Raw genomic sequence first — 13822 nt, 5'->3', positions numbered from 1 at the left:
AATACACCTGCAAAAATTTATAGTGGTGGCAACAGTGATCCTATTTTGTGATGTACTTGGCCTAGCACTGGGAACGTACGGGAAAATTCAGTCATAGCGAAAATCTTGTCCTACTCGAATGTCGTCTTTTTTTACACGGTTTACTCGAGATTCATCATCATCTAATGTCTCAGAAGCACGCCATTAGCTGGCCATACTCTCGGCGTAGAAAAATTGCTACATCAGGTGTTTTAGTGGACCGCTGAGTGACCATATGCTGTGCGTTTTACCAGAATAGTATTTCTTAAAATAAGTCTTTTAAAATATAATATCAATTTTTACTTTAAACTAGTTATTAACGAATCGTTTAAAATCAAATATTTTAAGATTTTTTATTGCTTGAGGAACTTCCCAAAAACAAACAAAAAATACAATAATTGTCCTCTTTGTTTAAAAGTCGATAAATAAAACACAAAGATTATAATTTGTATGCGTTCGATAACGTCGTCTACACTCATGTGTCAGCCCGTATACGTCAACGTTATTTGTAGGAATATCAAAATTCGCTTACATCTGAACTTAGCCCATCCTTACTTGTTTAATATAAAATTTTGCCAGCACCTCAAGGAATTTCCTGACTCTTCCATACTTGTTCATAAAACATTTTACCAATACTTGAAGGAACTTAGCCGGATTTGATCCCTGTAAGCAGCAAAAGTATCACATGTTCGGTTACACCCGCACTTAGCCCTTAATTACTTTTTATACTCCTGCAACATGTTGCTGCCGAGTAAAGTTTTTTTCACCTAATGGTTGTTTGTATCACCTAAAACTAATAGAGTAATCTGATAAATGATCAGAATGAAAAACTAGTTGAATTTCGAGTGAATATCTGTCTGCCTACATATCTGTCCGTCTATGCAAGCGATAATTTAAGTAAAAGTTAAGATATTTTAATGAAACGTGGTTCGCGGATGAAATCGTCCATTACTCATAAAGCAAATCTTTTAAAAACTAATAAAAGAGCCAAGATGGTTTGAGAGGGCTTTATATGTAGGTATGTTAGGTTTAGTTAAGAGATTGACCTGAACAGGGACCTCACTTGGGCAGCTTATAACACCGGTCCGTTGTGGTACCGAAAAATACCCTTCTAATAACTATATCATAAGATGGCAGCTAATATCTTCAACTAACGCATAGTGAGGACAGATAGGCCTTCACTAGCTTTGAGCACATAGTTAGGGAGCTCAGAGCTAATATTACTGCTTTGCTGTCAGAGGGAATGCTTACCTCTCTGAAAAAAGCTGCATTTCGTAGCAGTACGTCTACCACCACCTTGACAGCAGCCACTTCTGTCTGAAAACCACTACGGTGGTCCGGTAGCCTAAATCTAAGATTGACGTAGAGGTGAAACTCCCTCTGCAACCTTCGTGTGTACTTTTCGAGCGCCTTCCACCAGATGAATTCACCTCAGAGCATTATTAACTTGATTACAGTTTCGTGCAGCCAAAACACCACCTTTGGTGAGAGTCCCCACCTTCTCCCTATAATCCCTCTGTAGCAATGTAAGGTAACCGATGCCTTTCTAACGCTTTCCTTAGTATTTGGCCTTGAAGAAAGCTTTCTATCAAGGATAAGTCGTAGGTATTTCACATTATCAACAGGTTGAAGACATTAACGCCGAAAGAGGGAAGAGGCATGTTGAGGATCTTATACCTTCTAGTAGGTAAAATCATGCCAGATTTACTTGGGTTGACGGCTAGGCGGCTTCTATTCACCCAGTTTAATACAACGTTGACACTACATCGCGCAAAGTTTTGTCGATCGACCTGCCTTTAATACAGTCATGCTGAGCACTTAACAGTTTACAAGTCGGTATTCTGTTCCCAACGTACAGATTCATAAGAATCTCCAACGTTTTAAACAGAACGAGCCCTGAAATCCTTGACATCAAGTGAGATCTTTCTGGACCTCGGTATAACGCAAACTTAACCAGTCTCAAGATCTTCAACACATGACCTTCTTTCACTGCTTGCGTAGATGATGGCCAGCTAATAACACATTAACCGTCCGCTGCAGTTTCGCCGGTATGATGCCATCAGGGCCCGGGTACTTGATAGCTTTGAAGAAATTCAGCGCCCAGGTAAGTTAACGTCTATCCAAAAGGTGTAAGAAGTACAACTTTTTGCTAGAATGCGACTAAAGCATGAGGATTCATGACAGCCCTCTTAAGTTCCGGAGAAGACTCTCTTAGGTTTCCTTAATTCGGACTTGTATAAAGCCAGACGTGCCTTATACAGCGCCTAATCGTCGCTAGAACCACTTCTACGGGCTCTATTGAAGAGCTTTAAAGTCTTCTGACCTAACGCCTGATCTCCGTTGTCTCTCTTTGCTTTTCTGAGTTTTCAGAGGACAAGAGTTGTCAACAGTAGCTCTACCAACAGAGCTAAACTCACAAAATTAAAGAAGTTTCCCCTACTAAGATAAAAAATATATTGATTTTCACTATATTCTGGTTCTTGTTCTATCTTAATAACAGGTCACCAATAGCTTGAGACTCTTATCCCTTAATTCACCACCTTACTTGATAGCTTTGAAGGAATTCAGCGCCCAAGTAAGTTAACGTCTATCCAAAAGCTGTAAGAAGTACAGCTTTTTGCTAGAATGCGACTAAAGCATGAGGATTCATGACAGCCCGGAGAAGACTCTCTTAGGTTTCCTTAATTCGGACTTGTATAAAGCCAGTCGTGCCTTATAGAGTAGCTCTACCAACAGAGCTAAACTCACAAAATTGAAGAAGTTTATCCTACTAAGATAAAAAATATATTGATTTTCACTATTTTCTGGTTCTTGTTCTATCTTAATAACAGGTCACCAAGAGCTTGAGACCCTTATCCCTTAATTCATCACCGGCCACCGCTTCGAGCATAACTCCCTTCCTTAACACCCGTTACACATCTTTATTCACCATAGAATATCTCTCCATCTCCCCTACTGTGGTCATATACACGACCAGCTCCACCCTTTTCGGAGGACGATAGGTGATAATGTCCCTCACGAGAGACTGTTCAATTTTACTGAGGTCTGTTTCGACCTACTTTCTCCGACGTCCCTATTAGAACCTTTGTCATTATTTACCTCCATTCAAAGCCGCTATTTACCTCTTATGATAAACTACCACGACCACCAGCCCAGGGTTCATACCAATCCCTCTAAAAGTCGAATCTGTGTCCATGTAAAGCTATTAAACATCTGTAAGAGTCTAAAAAGGCCGTCAAGGCCGCAGGTTATTTAGCGTTAAAACGATGGGAGCGTCATTTGTGTGAAAATGAATCGAAATGAAAATGACGGGCATCGGACTATGCCTACCACGCCTACTATGTACATAACAAAATTTTAAATTACAGATGATTCATTCACTTTCCAGTATGCAAATCAAGCACCATTTATCGAGGATATCGGGCAATCTGTGCAATATGTTGTTGAAATTCGGAACAAATCCATTTCTGTATGTCAAATATGCGTTAAATCAGATGAAGGCTTCCCCTTAGTCGCCATATACTTAATACAAAGATTTCCCAACGTCCGGTTTCCTTTAAATTATCTTAGTGAAAACGAGAGGACCTGTTTTACTAATAAGAGTTTATCTTTGCGCATATCGGACAACAACTGTTCAAGCCTAAAGACACCGAATATATGGACCCCAGTTCCTACAGCGAACATTTATCGAAAATATCGGCGAATTTATGAGATACAAGTATATTATTGAAAATCGAAGCAAATCCTTTCCTGAAAACAGGATGCTTGTATGCCAAAGATGTGAGTTATATATTTTTTAAATTACTTGTATGTCCCAAGATACCTGATCAATGTCCAAATTAGTACAATCATCTCATCACTTTCTCTGCCCTCAATATAGCATAGATAATGATTTAGTATTTTCCACCTGACTTTAAATCAAACAAGTCAAAACGTGTGCAATTAAATGGTCAAAAATTATATGATGTACCAATGAATATTAATGAAATTTTTGTAGATCTTGGTCTAAACTTCAAATGACTAATATAAACAATTTCGTTTTCCACATCAACTCAATACTTATTCGGTATAGTATGTATATCAAATTAAACTTTTTCGGTTCAGTTTATTTATGTATGTCACATATTATTGTGGGCAAGAAATAGTAAGACTTTTTAATTTCAATTGTGCGCGAATACCCTTTTTGTCGAATTTTTTTTCTATGTTGCTATGACTGTTAATGCCATCTGTGTCAACTGTCACATCAAACTTACTGTTATTTTTCTGAAGAACACAACATTTATTCTACTAAACGTGTTTTTGTAAGAATTAAATTTTGGAAAAATGTAGAAAACTTAAAAAAAATTGTAAAACCGTATCGTTTTGTTATCTCTAATTTAAAAGCGCTTTAGTAAAACAGCAGTCATTTCTGTTGAAAAAAAGGAATAATTTGCCGTCTTCGGACAATTCTGGTGGTGGAAAGTCGATGGCCAGAAAAGCATTGAAAAGATTGAGCTAGACAACAGAATATATCTTTCCTGTCCAAAAAAACATTGCAACTCGAGTTCAGTTCTGAAGAGAACGTAAAAGTATGTCAGTTAAGAACATGAACCATCAAAATTAAAACTTGTATCTGTAAAAGTTTTTTTGCGTTAACTGTTAAGTATTTCGGCACCTGCGATCCTTGCTGATTAGACCCGAACTTAGCCCTTCCTAACTTGTTTTTATTTAATAAACTGTCGGTAGTTCCGGATATATATTTTTATATAACGACTAATGTGCTGAACACATAGAGAGCGACAGACTTCAAGCGACATCTGTCAAATATTAATATGCACACGTTCTTATGGACACAGTTACTTAGACAGCTGCACGACAGCAGACTTTCAGTTGTCGCTCTCGCTAATTTAAAAATATTTCGAATTTTGTCGACGACAGTAGAGAGGAGTAGTCATGCCACTAATATGTAAAATTATTCAAAGCTCTAACAAACCTGACGTTATTTTACAAAGTGAAGCATAAAATAACTTTGTTTTATCATTTGTAATACCAATTGAGAATTTAAAACTAATAAATTTAAATAGGTAAATTAATAATAATTAATATTATTTTTTTCAGAAAAAATTTCACTTTGAACGAAATATTAAAATTTCAATGAAGTGAATGGTATTAGTATGGCAACAACGAAACTGTGTACGTACAAAATGGACAGCTGTGTTGTTTTGTGTACATGCCGGCCATGGTTATGCGGCTGCCTTCTTACAAATGTTCATGTAGTAGGCTTTACGACGCCATTTACAGTTCACTGTCTTGCTTCCTTGGTGTTCAGCACATATTTCTAGGAAATATTAAAAATATTGAATAATCCTTGCCTGTACTATTGGAAGACAGAACAACTGTGCAACAAGTTATTGAGCTATAATCTCTTAAATTCATGAATCTTCTTCGCATAAAGCTATATGTGTGGGTGCGTAGACCATAAGTGTAGTCGTATCAATGAAATTAGCTATGTGTTTTAAAAATAGCAACTGATAGAGGAGAATAATAAAAATATAAAAAAAATTGTCTCATCCAAAGCGTTAGACATATTATTATTATTACCGATGGTATACAAATGCGTATTTGTTATGTATGTACAACATTCATACATACCATATGTAAGTATGTATGTATTATACCTATGTGTACTCTCGTTTCCGCTGATTTATTTTTATACTCTTGCAACATGGTGCTACAGTGTATAATAGTTTTGTTTACATAACGGTTGTTTGTATAACTTTAAAATAATCGAATTAGATATAGGATTATATATATAAGTGAGCAGAATGATGAGACGAGTTGAAATCCGAGTGAATGTCTGTCTGTCCATCCATCCGTCCGATCAAGCTTAATACACGTGCTCCTTGGCAAAAAAAGTCAGGACGAGTTCGTAGATGAACGTAATTGGACCACTGTCTCGCCCACAAAACGCCATTAAATAAAAATCTATAAAGTGCCATAACCAAGCATTATATCAAGATATAATACCGTAATTTGGCACAGGGGATCGCAGTATCAAGGAACATTCGTGGGCTAAATTCTTTGAATTGAAGAGGTGTCATGTTCATACATATCTCCTAAACCACTTAAGATACAATATCCAAATTTACTGAGGACAAATACACCCAAACCAACACTGTTAAAATGTATGAAATCGGGTAACCCCGCCCACTTCCCATATGACGGTTCCGTTAAAAACTACTATAAGCACGATAAATCAATAAGTAAATACGCCAGCGACATTAAATTTTAAACCTAGTATGATACAAGATGAAATTAAAGCTGGACGATGAGTGTGGCACCGCACACATTTCCGTGAAAACCCTTATCTTAGTGCCTACCCGTTCGATATCGCCATATTTGGTACAAAATATTATCTTGCTATTCCCATGTTCCTGTGCGAATACAACCGAAAACGTACTACAATCGGACTTCTTCTTCTTCTTTATTGGCGTAGACACCGCTTACGCGATTATAGCCGAGTTAACAACAGTGTGCCTTTCGTTTCCTATTTTCGCTACGTGGCGCCAATTGGATATTCCAAGCGAAGCCAGGTCCTTCTCCACCTAGTCCTTCCAACGTAGTGGAAGTTTTCTAGCCTTGACAGACGGCAGCGTTAATCCGGATTAACTGCGCACTTAATCAGATCCAAATTTGTAGGTGACAGACGGCAGCTATGCGAATTTGAAACTCTTTTTTATAATATTTTCAATGAAAGTTGATAGAAGATAAACATTTCGGTTGTTTGCCGACCAATTTTTACCAAACCATTTTTTATTACAAAAGCATATCAACACATTATTTTTAAAACTGCATCATAACATAGAAGTTTTATTGATATTATATTGAGAATTTGATAAACAGCTGTCAGGGTTGCTTGTATTTCATTCACAATAGATGAAAATTGGCCATTTTTAACAATGTTGCCAACGAAAATCTCACAAACTCCCTAAAATTTTGAGAGTTATTTTTGGATTCAGCAATGGAGTTAGCTGTGGTAACTCCTGAATTAATCCCGAAAAATGCAATTAATCTGGTTTAACGCTGCTGTCTGTCAATACTATTCCTCTTCCTCCACTTTCCATTCGGACAACATTTAATTCGCTGAACTATGTCAATGTCGTCGTATATCTCATACAGCTCATCGTTTTATCGAATGCGATATTCGCCATAGCCAACGCGCAAAGGACCAAAAATCTTTCGCAGAACTTTTCTCTCGAAAACTCGCAACGTCGAGTCATCAGTTATTGTCATCGTCCATGCCTCTGCACCATATAGTAGGACGGGAATTATGAGTGACTTATAGAGTTTGGTTCTTGTTCGTATAGACAGGACTTTATTTCTCAATTGCCTACTCAGTCCGAAGTAGCACCTGTTGGCAAGAGTTATCCTGCGTTGGATTTCTGATATCTGGTTCCAAGATAGACGAAATGATCAACAACTTCAAAGTTATGACTGTCAACAGTGACGTGAGAGCCAAGTCGCGAGTGCGACGACAGTTTGTTTGATGACAGGAGATATTTCGTCTTGCCTCGTTCACTGCCAGACCCATCGGACTAATAATTAATAATTTCTTTTGCCCTATATACACTCGTGGCCACACAAATCTTACCACTATACTTCAATTTTGTTTTTTGTATGTGTTTGGTAAGCATAAGTAAACTAAATTATATTATCTAATTATAATTATAGTTTTTAATTTATTACGTTTGATGAGTAAAACACAAACTAACTTTTCTGTGCTTATACAAAAGCGCCCGATTTTGTTTTTTTTTAAGAAATACCGCGAATAAACTTCGTGTTATAATTAGAAAACATTTAATAAAACATTAATTGCAATTTTTATGTAAATGAAATTAAATTAAAAAAAAAAAATATCATTTTTTATCGCATGTCAGACTCTTACATTTCGAGCTCATTTTGTAAAGCTCACTAACTTTCAAATGATTTTGCATATAGCTTGGTTTTTAATTTTTAATATTTTTGATAAATAACGTGTCATTAACTTAATTCTAAATAAAAAATGTCTATACCGCAAAAATGACCGCTATAAAGTATACTCAAATTTGCACAATACTTGAACATTTTGAGTGGTAAGGTTAGCGTGGCCACGAGTGTACATGATAGAAATATTTTCGAACTTCCAGTTGACTTTATACCGCATACTATATATCGGTATTTACCCGGTTTTATTCCTAGAAAGTTCCGAGAATATGAAATGTTCGGTTACACCTGAACATAGCGTTTCCTTATTTGTTATTTGTTCAAACGAATTTTTAAAGTCAAGGCTTACGTTCATTATCAATTTTTGAATAAATAAACAAATAAAACATTATTAAATTAACTACAGACAAATAGTAAAGTTATACGATATATGAATTATTCCAAATTAGTTTAAATTTTCACCCTTCATTGGTTTAATGTACGTACATATGCCGACCAAATTTTTGAACATTTTAGAATCATCGGTTCGCTTGTCCGAAACTTCATGCGTGGAACATTCGCTTTTGGACAAATTAACAAAAAACTATATAATAAAAGTTTTTTTGGTAAATAAGCGATTTACATATGTTTAAGGACATCAATTTCAAATCTTTTGACACAAAAAGTAAAGCAAAAAGTTAAGTCAATGATCCATGAAACTGCTGCTACGTGACGCTGATAACCTTGATTATGTGGGCAAAGTTTTTTTTCTGTATTAAATTTCGTTGCAATTTTTCAGTTCTTCTTTAATTATGCACCGTTGCTAGCAAGCCCAAGGAATTGGTGATAAGATTCACCATGACATAAATATGGTGAAGGTTGTTCTGAATTGCAGAAAGAAGAATATTGCTACGTACATCCATACTTATATATAGATTTAATAAAGCAGACAAAGATGTTTGACGAATCCGGTTAAGGTCCATCTCAATATAATTAGAATTATAATTTTTTTACTTTCCTTGAAAAATAATCAACCAATTCTAAATAAATCAAGTAAGCAGAAATTGTTGAATACACTTACAGTATTGATCTTTACTTCCTTATGTAAAATTGCTTCCTGTTGTTTACTATAATATTAAATAATAACTAACTTCAAGTTAAGCGCTATTTGGAAATTAGAATCTGCATTTTCATTCCTAGACAGAGCGGAGAAGTTGGTAATTATAATAAATTCCATGACATTGAAATCTAAATTTAGGAATGTCCTCACTTAGCAGTCAACTTCAAACTTGCTAACGGGCGGCTTATTACACCGTACAGCGGTCAACAACATTTTAACATTCGCACGCACATACATATGTACATATGTAAGTATGTGCATACGTTATTTTTGATACTTTTATACCTCAAAATAAGAAAAGGAATAAAAAAAGTTCTGCATGTGATTTTATGTATAAAAATTAAAAAATTCAGCTCAATAAAAACATACAATAGACATTTTTTAATAGATAGAATGTTTAAATTTACAGTTTTCTTTTTCCCGTTTCTTCAATGAAAACTGGAAGTGTATTCGTTTCCAATACTGCGTACTGGCCTTTGTAACGTCTCCCTAATTCCATCCTGATGGAAGTGTTCTCCTTGTTCTTCCGAATAAGCTTCTATATTGTCTTTAAATTTACTTTTAAAATGAGAAGTAACATGCGCATCTTAAGAAACATTCTACATCCAATCATGGAGAAACGTAATCATGTCAGTAAGGGGAGAGCCTGCTTTAGAAGCTTCAAAAATCGTTTTATTTTTGCTTATTTAAGAATATGTCCTTTAAGTTATAAATGGGAATTCGAAGCTAGAAGGGAAATAGTGATCGAGCACTTAGCAGATATACATACTTATGTAATATATTAGCGCTTGGGCAGAGAGCGAAAACTTTGACGCGCGATTTCTCGCTTTTTCATTTTTACAAGTTTTTTAAATTGGCGGGCAGGAGAGAAATTGGGACAAAGTTTATTATCTTTGGTATTAATTATCTTCTATTTAAATTAAAAAAAACTAAGAAAAGTCAAGTTTAAACATATTTTTAAACAACATAAAATAAATTTTTTTTGGTCAAAAATCACTTTTTTCAATTTATAAAAAAAAATTCTGGAATTTTACACTTTTTTTTGGAATTTTCTTAGTTTAACTTGAAGATAAATTATTAAAAAATATGAATCTTTTTGAATTTTTTGTTTCCGATAGAAATTGCGACTTACATCCTGCCCGACGTCTGACAAATGCACATGCGAAATGCATCGGGCAATTGCTTCCCAATGGCAGAATATCAAAGATTTCGTATCCAAAAAATTTGTGAATGATGTTTAAATATATAACTATAAACCCTAGAAATTCGGCTTTAATCAATTATTTCTTTCCCTCCCAAAAAATCCTCAAAATAATCGATTTTTTGAAGCCTCTTAAGCAGGATCCCCTCTTAAATCAATAAAATTTTAATTTTGGTTTATGGATATTAAAAAACTGGATTTATTCACCACCAAAGGCCATATATGCATATATATGTATGTGAAAGAACACTTTTCTACTTCCCATAGTTCTCGTATCCCCAGGACTAAGGAGTCTCCTCGACCCTTTACAGACTACAGAGTTTGTCCGGAAAGCAATAGGGCAGATTTTCTTCGGCCGCGACTGTATTTTGGAGACGTTCCTAGAGGCTGGTCAGTTGTCTCCGAGCTCTTGGAGAGTCAGAACAAACATTTTCGCGCAACGTGTTTCTGTGAGTGGTGCAAGCCGAAAATGCAGCGTTCGTTAGAACAGCGGTACGCAATTAAATTTTATGGCAAACTCGGTAAATCTGCGACAGAGACGTTTGATATGATCAAGCAGGCTTACCCAGATGCTGATTCAGCAAAAAAATGGTGTGTTTCGGTGGCACCAGGGCTTTTTTTGTTCTTCCTGATCAAACTGTCAATGCCAAGTTTTACGTGGAAGTCCTCAAGAGACTCAAACGAAGGGTCAATCGGATCGGAGAAGACATCACAGCTGGGGAAGTTGCACCACAACCAGGAAGTTGCAACCAACAACCAGGCTCATACCGCCTTTCGTGTGAACAGCTACATAACTGAGGCTGGCATCCCAACGCTTCCGCAGCCGCCCTACAGCCCAGATGTGGTCCTCTCGGACCATAAATTTTTCGCACAACTTTTCTCTCGAAAACTCGACTCATCAGTTGATGTCATCGTCCAAGCCTCTGCATTATATAGCAGGATGGGAATTATGAGTGACCTATAGAGTTTGGTTTTTGTTCGTCGATAGAGAGCCTTACTTCTCAACTGCCTACTCAGTCCGAAGTAGTCCAAGCTGACATTGTTGGTGGTGTTTACACTGGTTCCCAAATATACGAAACTATCTACAACTTCAAAGTTATGACTGACAACAGTGACGTGAGTGCCATTCCGAGTGCGACGACTGTTTGTTTGATGACAGGAGATATTTCGTCTTGCCCTCGTTCACTGCCAGACCCATTTGCTTTGCTTCCTTGTCCAGTTTGGAGAAAGCAGAACTAACGGCGCGGGTCTTGAGGCATAAGCCAGTAGCTGTACACTCTTATAAAAGATTGTACCTGTTCGATTAAGTTCTGCAGCTCGAATTATTTTCTTCAGAAGCAAGTTGAAGAAGTCGCACGATAGGGAGTCGCCTTGTCTGAAATCTCGTTTGGTAGGCTCGGAGAGAAAGGTCCTTCCCGATCCTGACGGAGCTTTTGGTGTTGCGCAACTTCAGTTTACACAGCCGTGCTGTCGAAAGCAGCTTTGAAATCAGCGAAGAGGTGGTGTGTGTCAATTCTCCTTTCACGGGTCTTTTCCAAAATTTGGCACATGGTGAATACCTGGTTGGTTGTTTATTTTCCAGGTCTAAAGCCACACTGATAAGGTCCAATCAGTTCGTTGACGGTGGGCTTTTATATTTCATACAATACGCTCGATAGAACCTTAACCGCGATGTTAAGGAGGCGGTAGTTGGCGCAGATTGTGGGGTCTCCCTTTTTGTGGATTTGGCAGAGCACACTTAAATTCAAATCGTTGGGCATGCTTTCGTCACACCATATTTTACAAAGAAGTTGATGCATGCTCCTTATCAGTTCTTCACCGCCGTGTTTGAATAGCTCGGCCGGTAATACATCGGCCCACGCTGCTTTGTTGTTCTTCAGTCGTGTAATTGCTATTTGAGCTTCGTCACGGTCGGGCAATGGAAGGTCTGCTCCATCGTCATCGATTGGGGAATCGGGTTCGCCTTCTCCTGGCGTTGTGCGTTCACTGCCAGTCAGAAGGCTGAATAAGTGTTCCCTCCATAATTTAAGTATGTTCTAGGCATCGGCCACTAGATCACCTTTGGGGTTTCTACAAGAGTATGCTCCGGTCTTGAAACCTTCTGTTAGCCGCCTCATCTTTTCGTAGAATTTTCGAGCATTACCCCTGTCGGCCAGCTTATCAAGTTCTTCATACTCACGCATTTCGGCCTCTTTCTTTTTCTGTCTGCAAATGCGTCTCGCTTCCCTCTTCAACTCTCAGTAGGCGTTGATACGCAGCTTGTTTTCTTTCTGCTGCAACACGGCACTACTCGTCGTACCAGCTGTTCGTTTGCATTTTCCGAAAACCAATGGTTTCGGTTGCAGCTGTACGTAAGGAGCTTGAAATTCCGTCCCACAGTTCCCTTATACCGAGTTGTTGACAAAAAAGCCGAGTAGAAAATCGTTCGGCTATGTGTTGTGATTGCAGCTTCCGGACGTCGAACCTTCCTTGTGTTTGTTGACGAGCCTTTTTTGCTGCACAGAGGCGGTTGCGAATCTTTACTGCAACAAGATAGTAGTCCGAGTCGATGTTAGGACCTTGGAGCGCACGCACATCTTAAACACTGGAGACGTGTCTTCCGTCTATCACAGCATGATCGATCTGGTTGGTGGTTTTTCGATCCGGAGACACCAAAGTGGCTTGATGAATCTTCTTATGCTGGAATCTAGTACTACAGATAACCATATTTCGGGCCCCGGCGAAGTCGATCAGCCTCAACCTATTTGATGTTTGGGTGTTTCCTCGTGGAGGCTGAATTTACCGACCGTAGTGCCAAAGATACCTTCTTTGCCCACCCTGGCGTTAAAGTCGCCAAGCACGATTTTGACATCGTGGCGGGGGCAGCGCTCATAGGTGTGCTCCAAGCGCTCATAGAAGGTATCTTTGGTCACATCGTCCTTCTCTTCCGTCGGGGCGTGGGCGCAAATCAGCGATATGTTGAAGAACATCGCTTTGATGCGGATTGTGGCTAGACGTTCATTCACCGGAGTGAATGATAGTACTCGGCGACGGAGTCTCTCTCCCACCACGAATCCAACACCAAACTTGCGCTCCTTTATATGGCCACTGTAGTATATGTCACAAGGACCTACTCGTCTCTGTCCTTGACCCGTCCATCGCATTTCTTGGACGGCGGTGACGTCAGCCTTTATTTTCACGAGGACATCAACCAGCTGGGCAGCGGCACCTTCCCAATTAAGGGTCCGGACATTCCAGGTGCATGCCCTGATATCATAGTCCTTATTTCGTTGGCCATGGTCGTCATCAAAAGGGGGTCGCTCATCCGAGGCTTGTTGTTATTTTTCATTGGGGGTGTTTTTTTAAGTGGCGGGTCCCAAACCCAGCGCTCAACCCTATGTAGGGGATGTTTCGCCTTCTCATTTTAGCTCGCCTTCGAACGGATGTTCTTAGGCTACCCAGAGGATACTTGGTCAAAGACCGGAAGTCGTGAGCTGCTTGAGCCATATGTAAAAAAATCGTTTCTGGCCACTCCCAAGTGAATGGCGATCAGAGAACTTTCC

This window comes from Bactrocera tryoni, chromosome 2 (genome assembly GCF_016617805.1).
Source record: "Bactrocera tryoni isolate S06 chromosome 2, CSIRO_BtryS06_freeze2, whole genome shotgun sequence".
Classification (NCBI taxonomy): Eukaryota; Metazoa; Arthropoda; class Insecta; order Diptera; family Tephritidae; genus Bactrocera; species Bactrocera tryoni.
The sequence above is the reverse complement of the archived record's forward strand: the minus strand, read 5'-3'. Positions refer to the sequence as shown.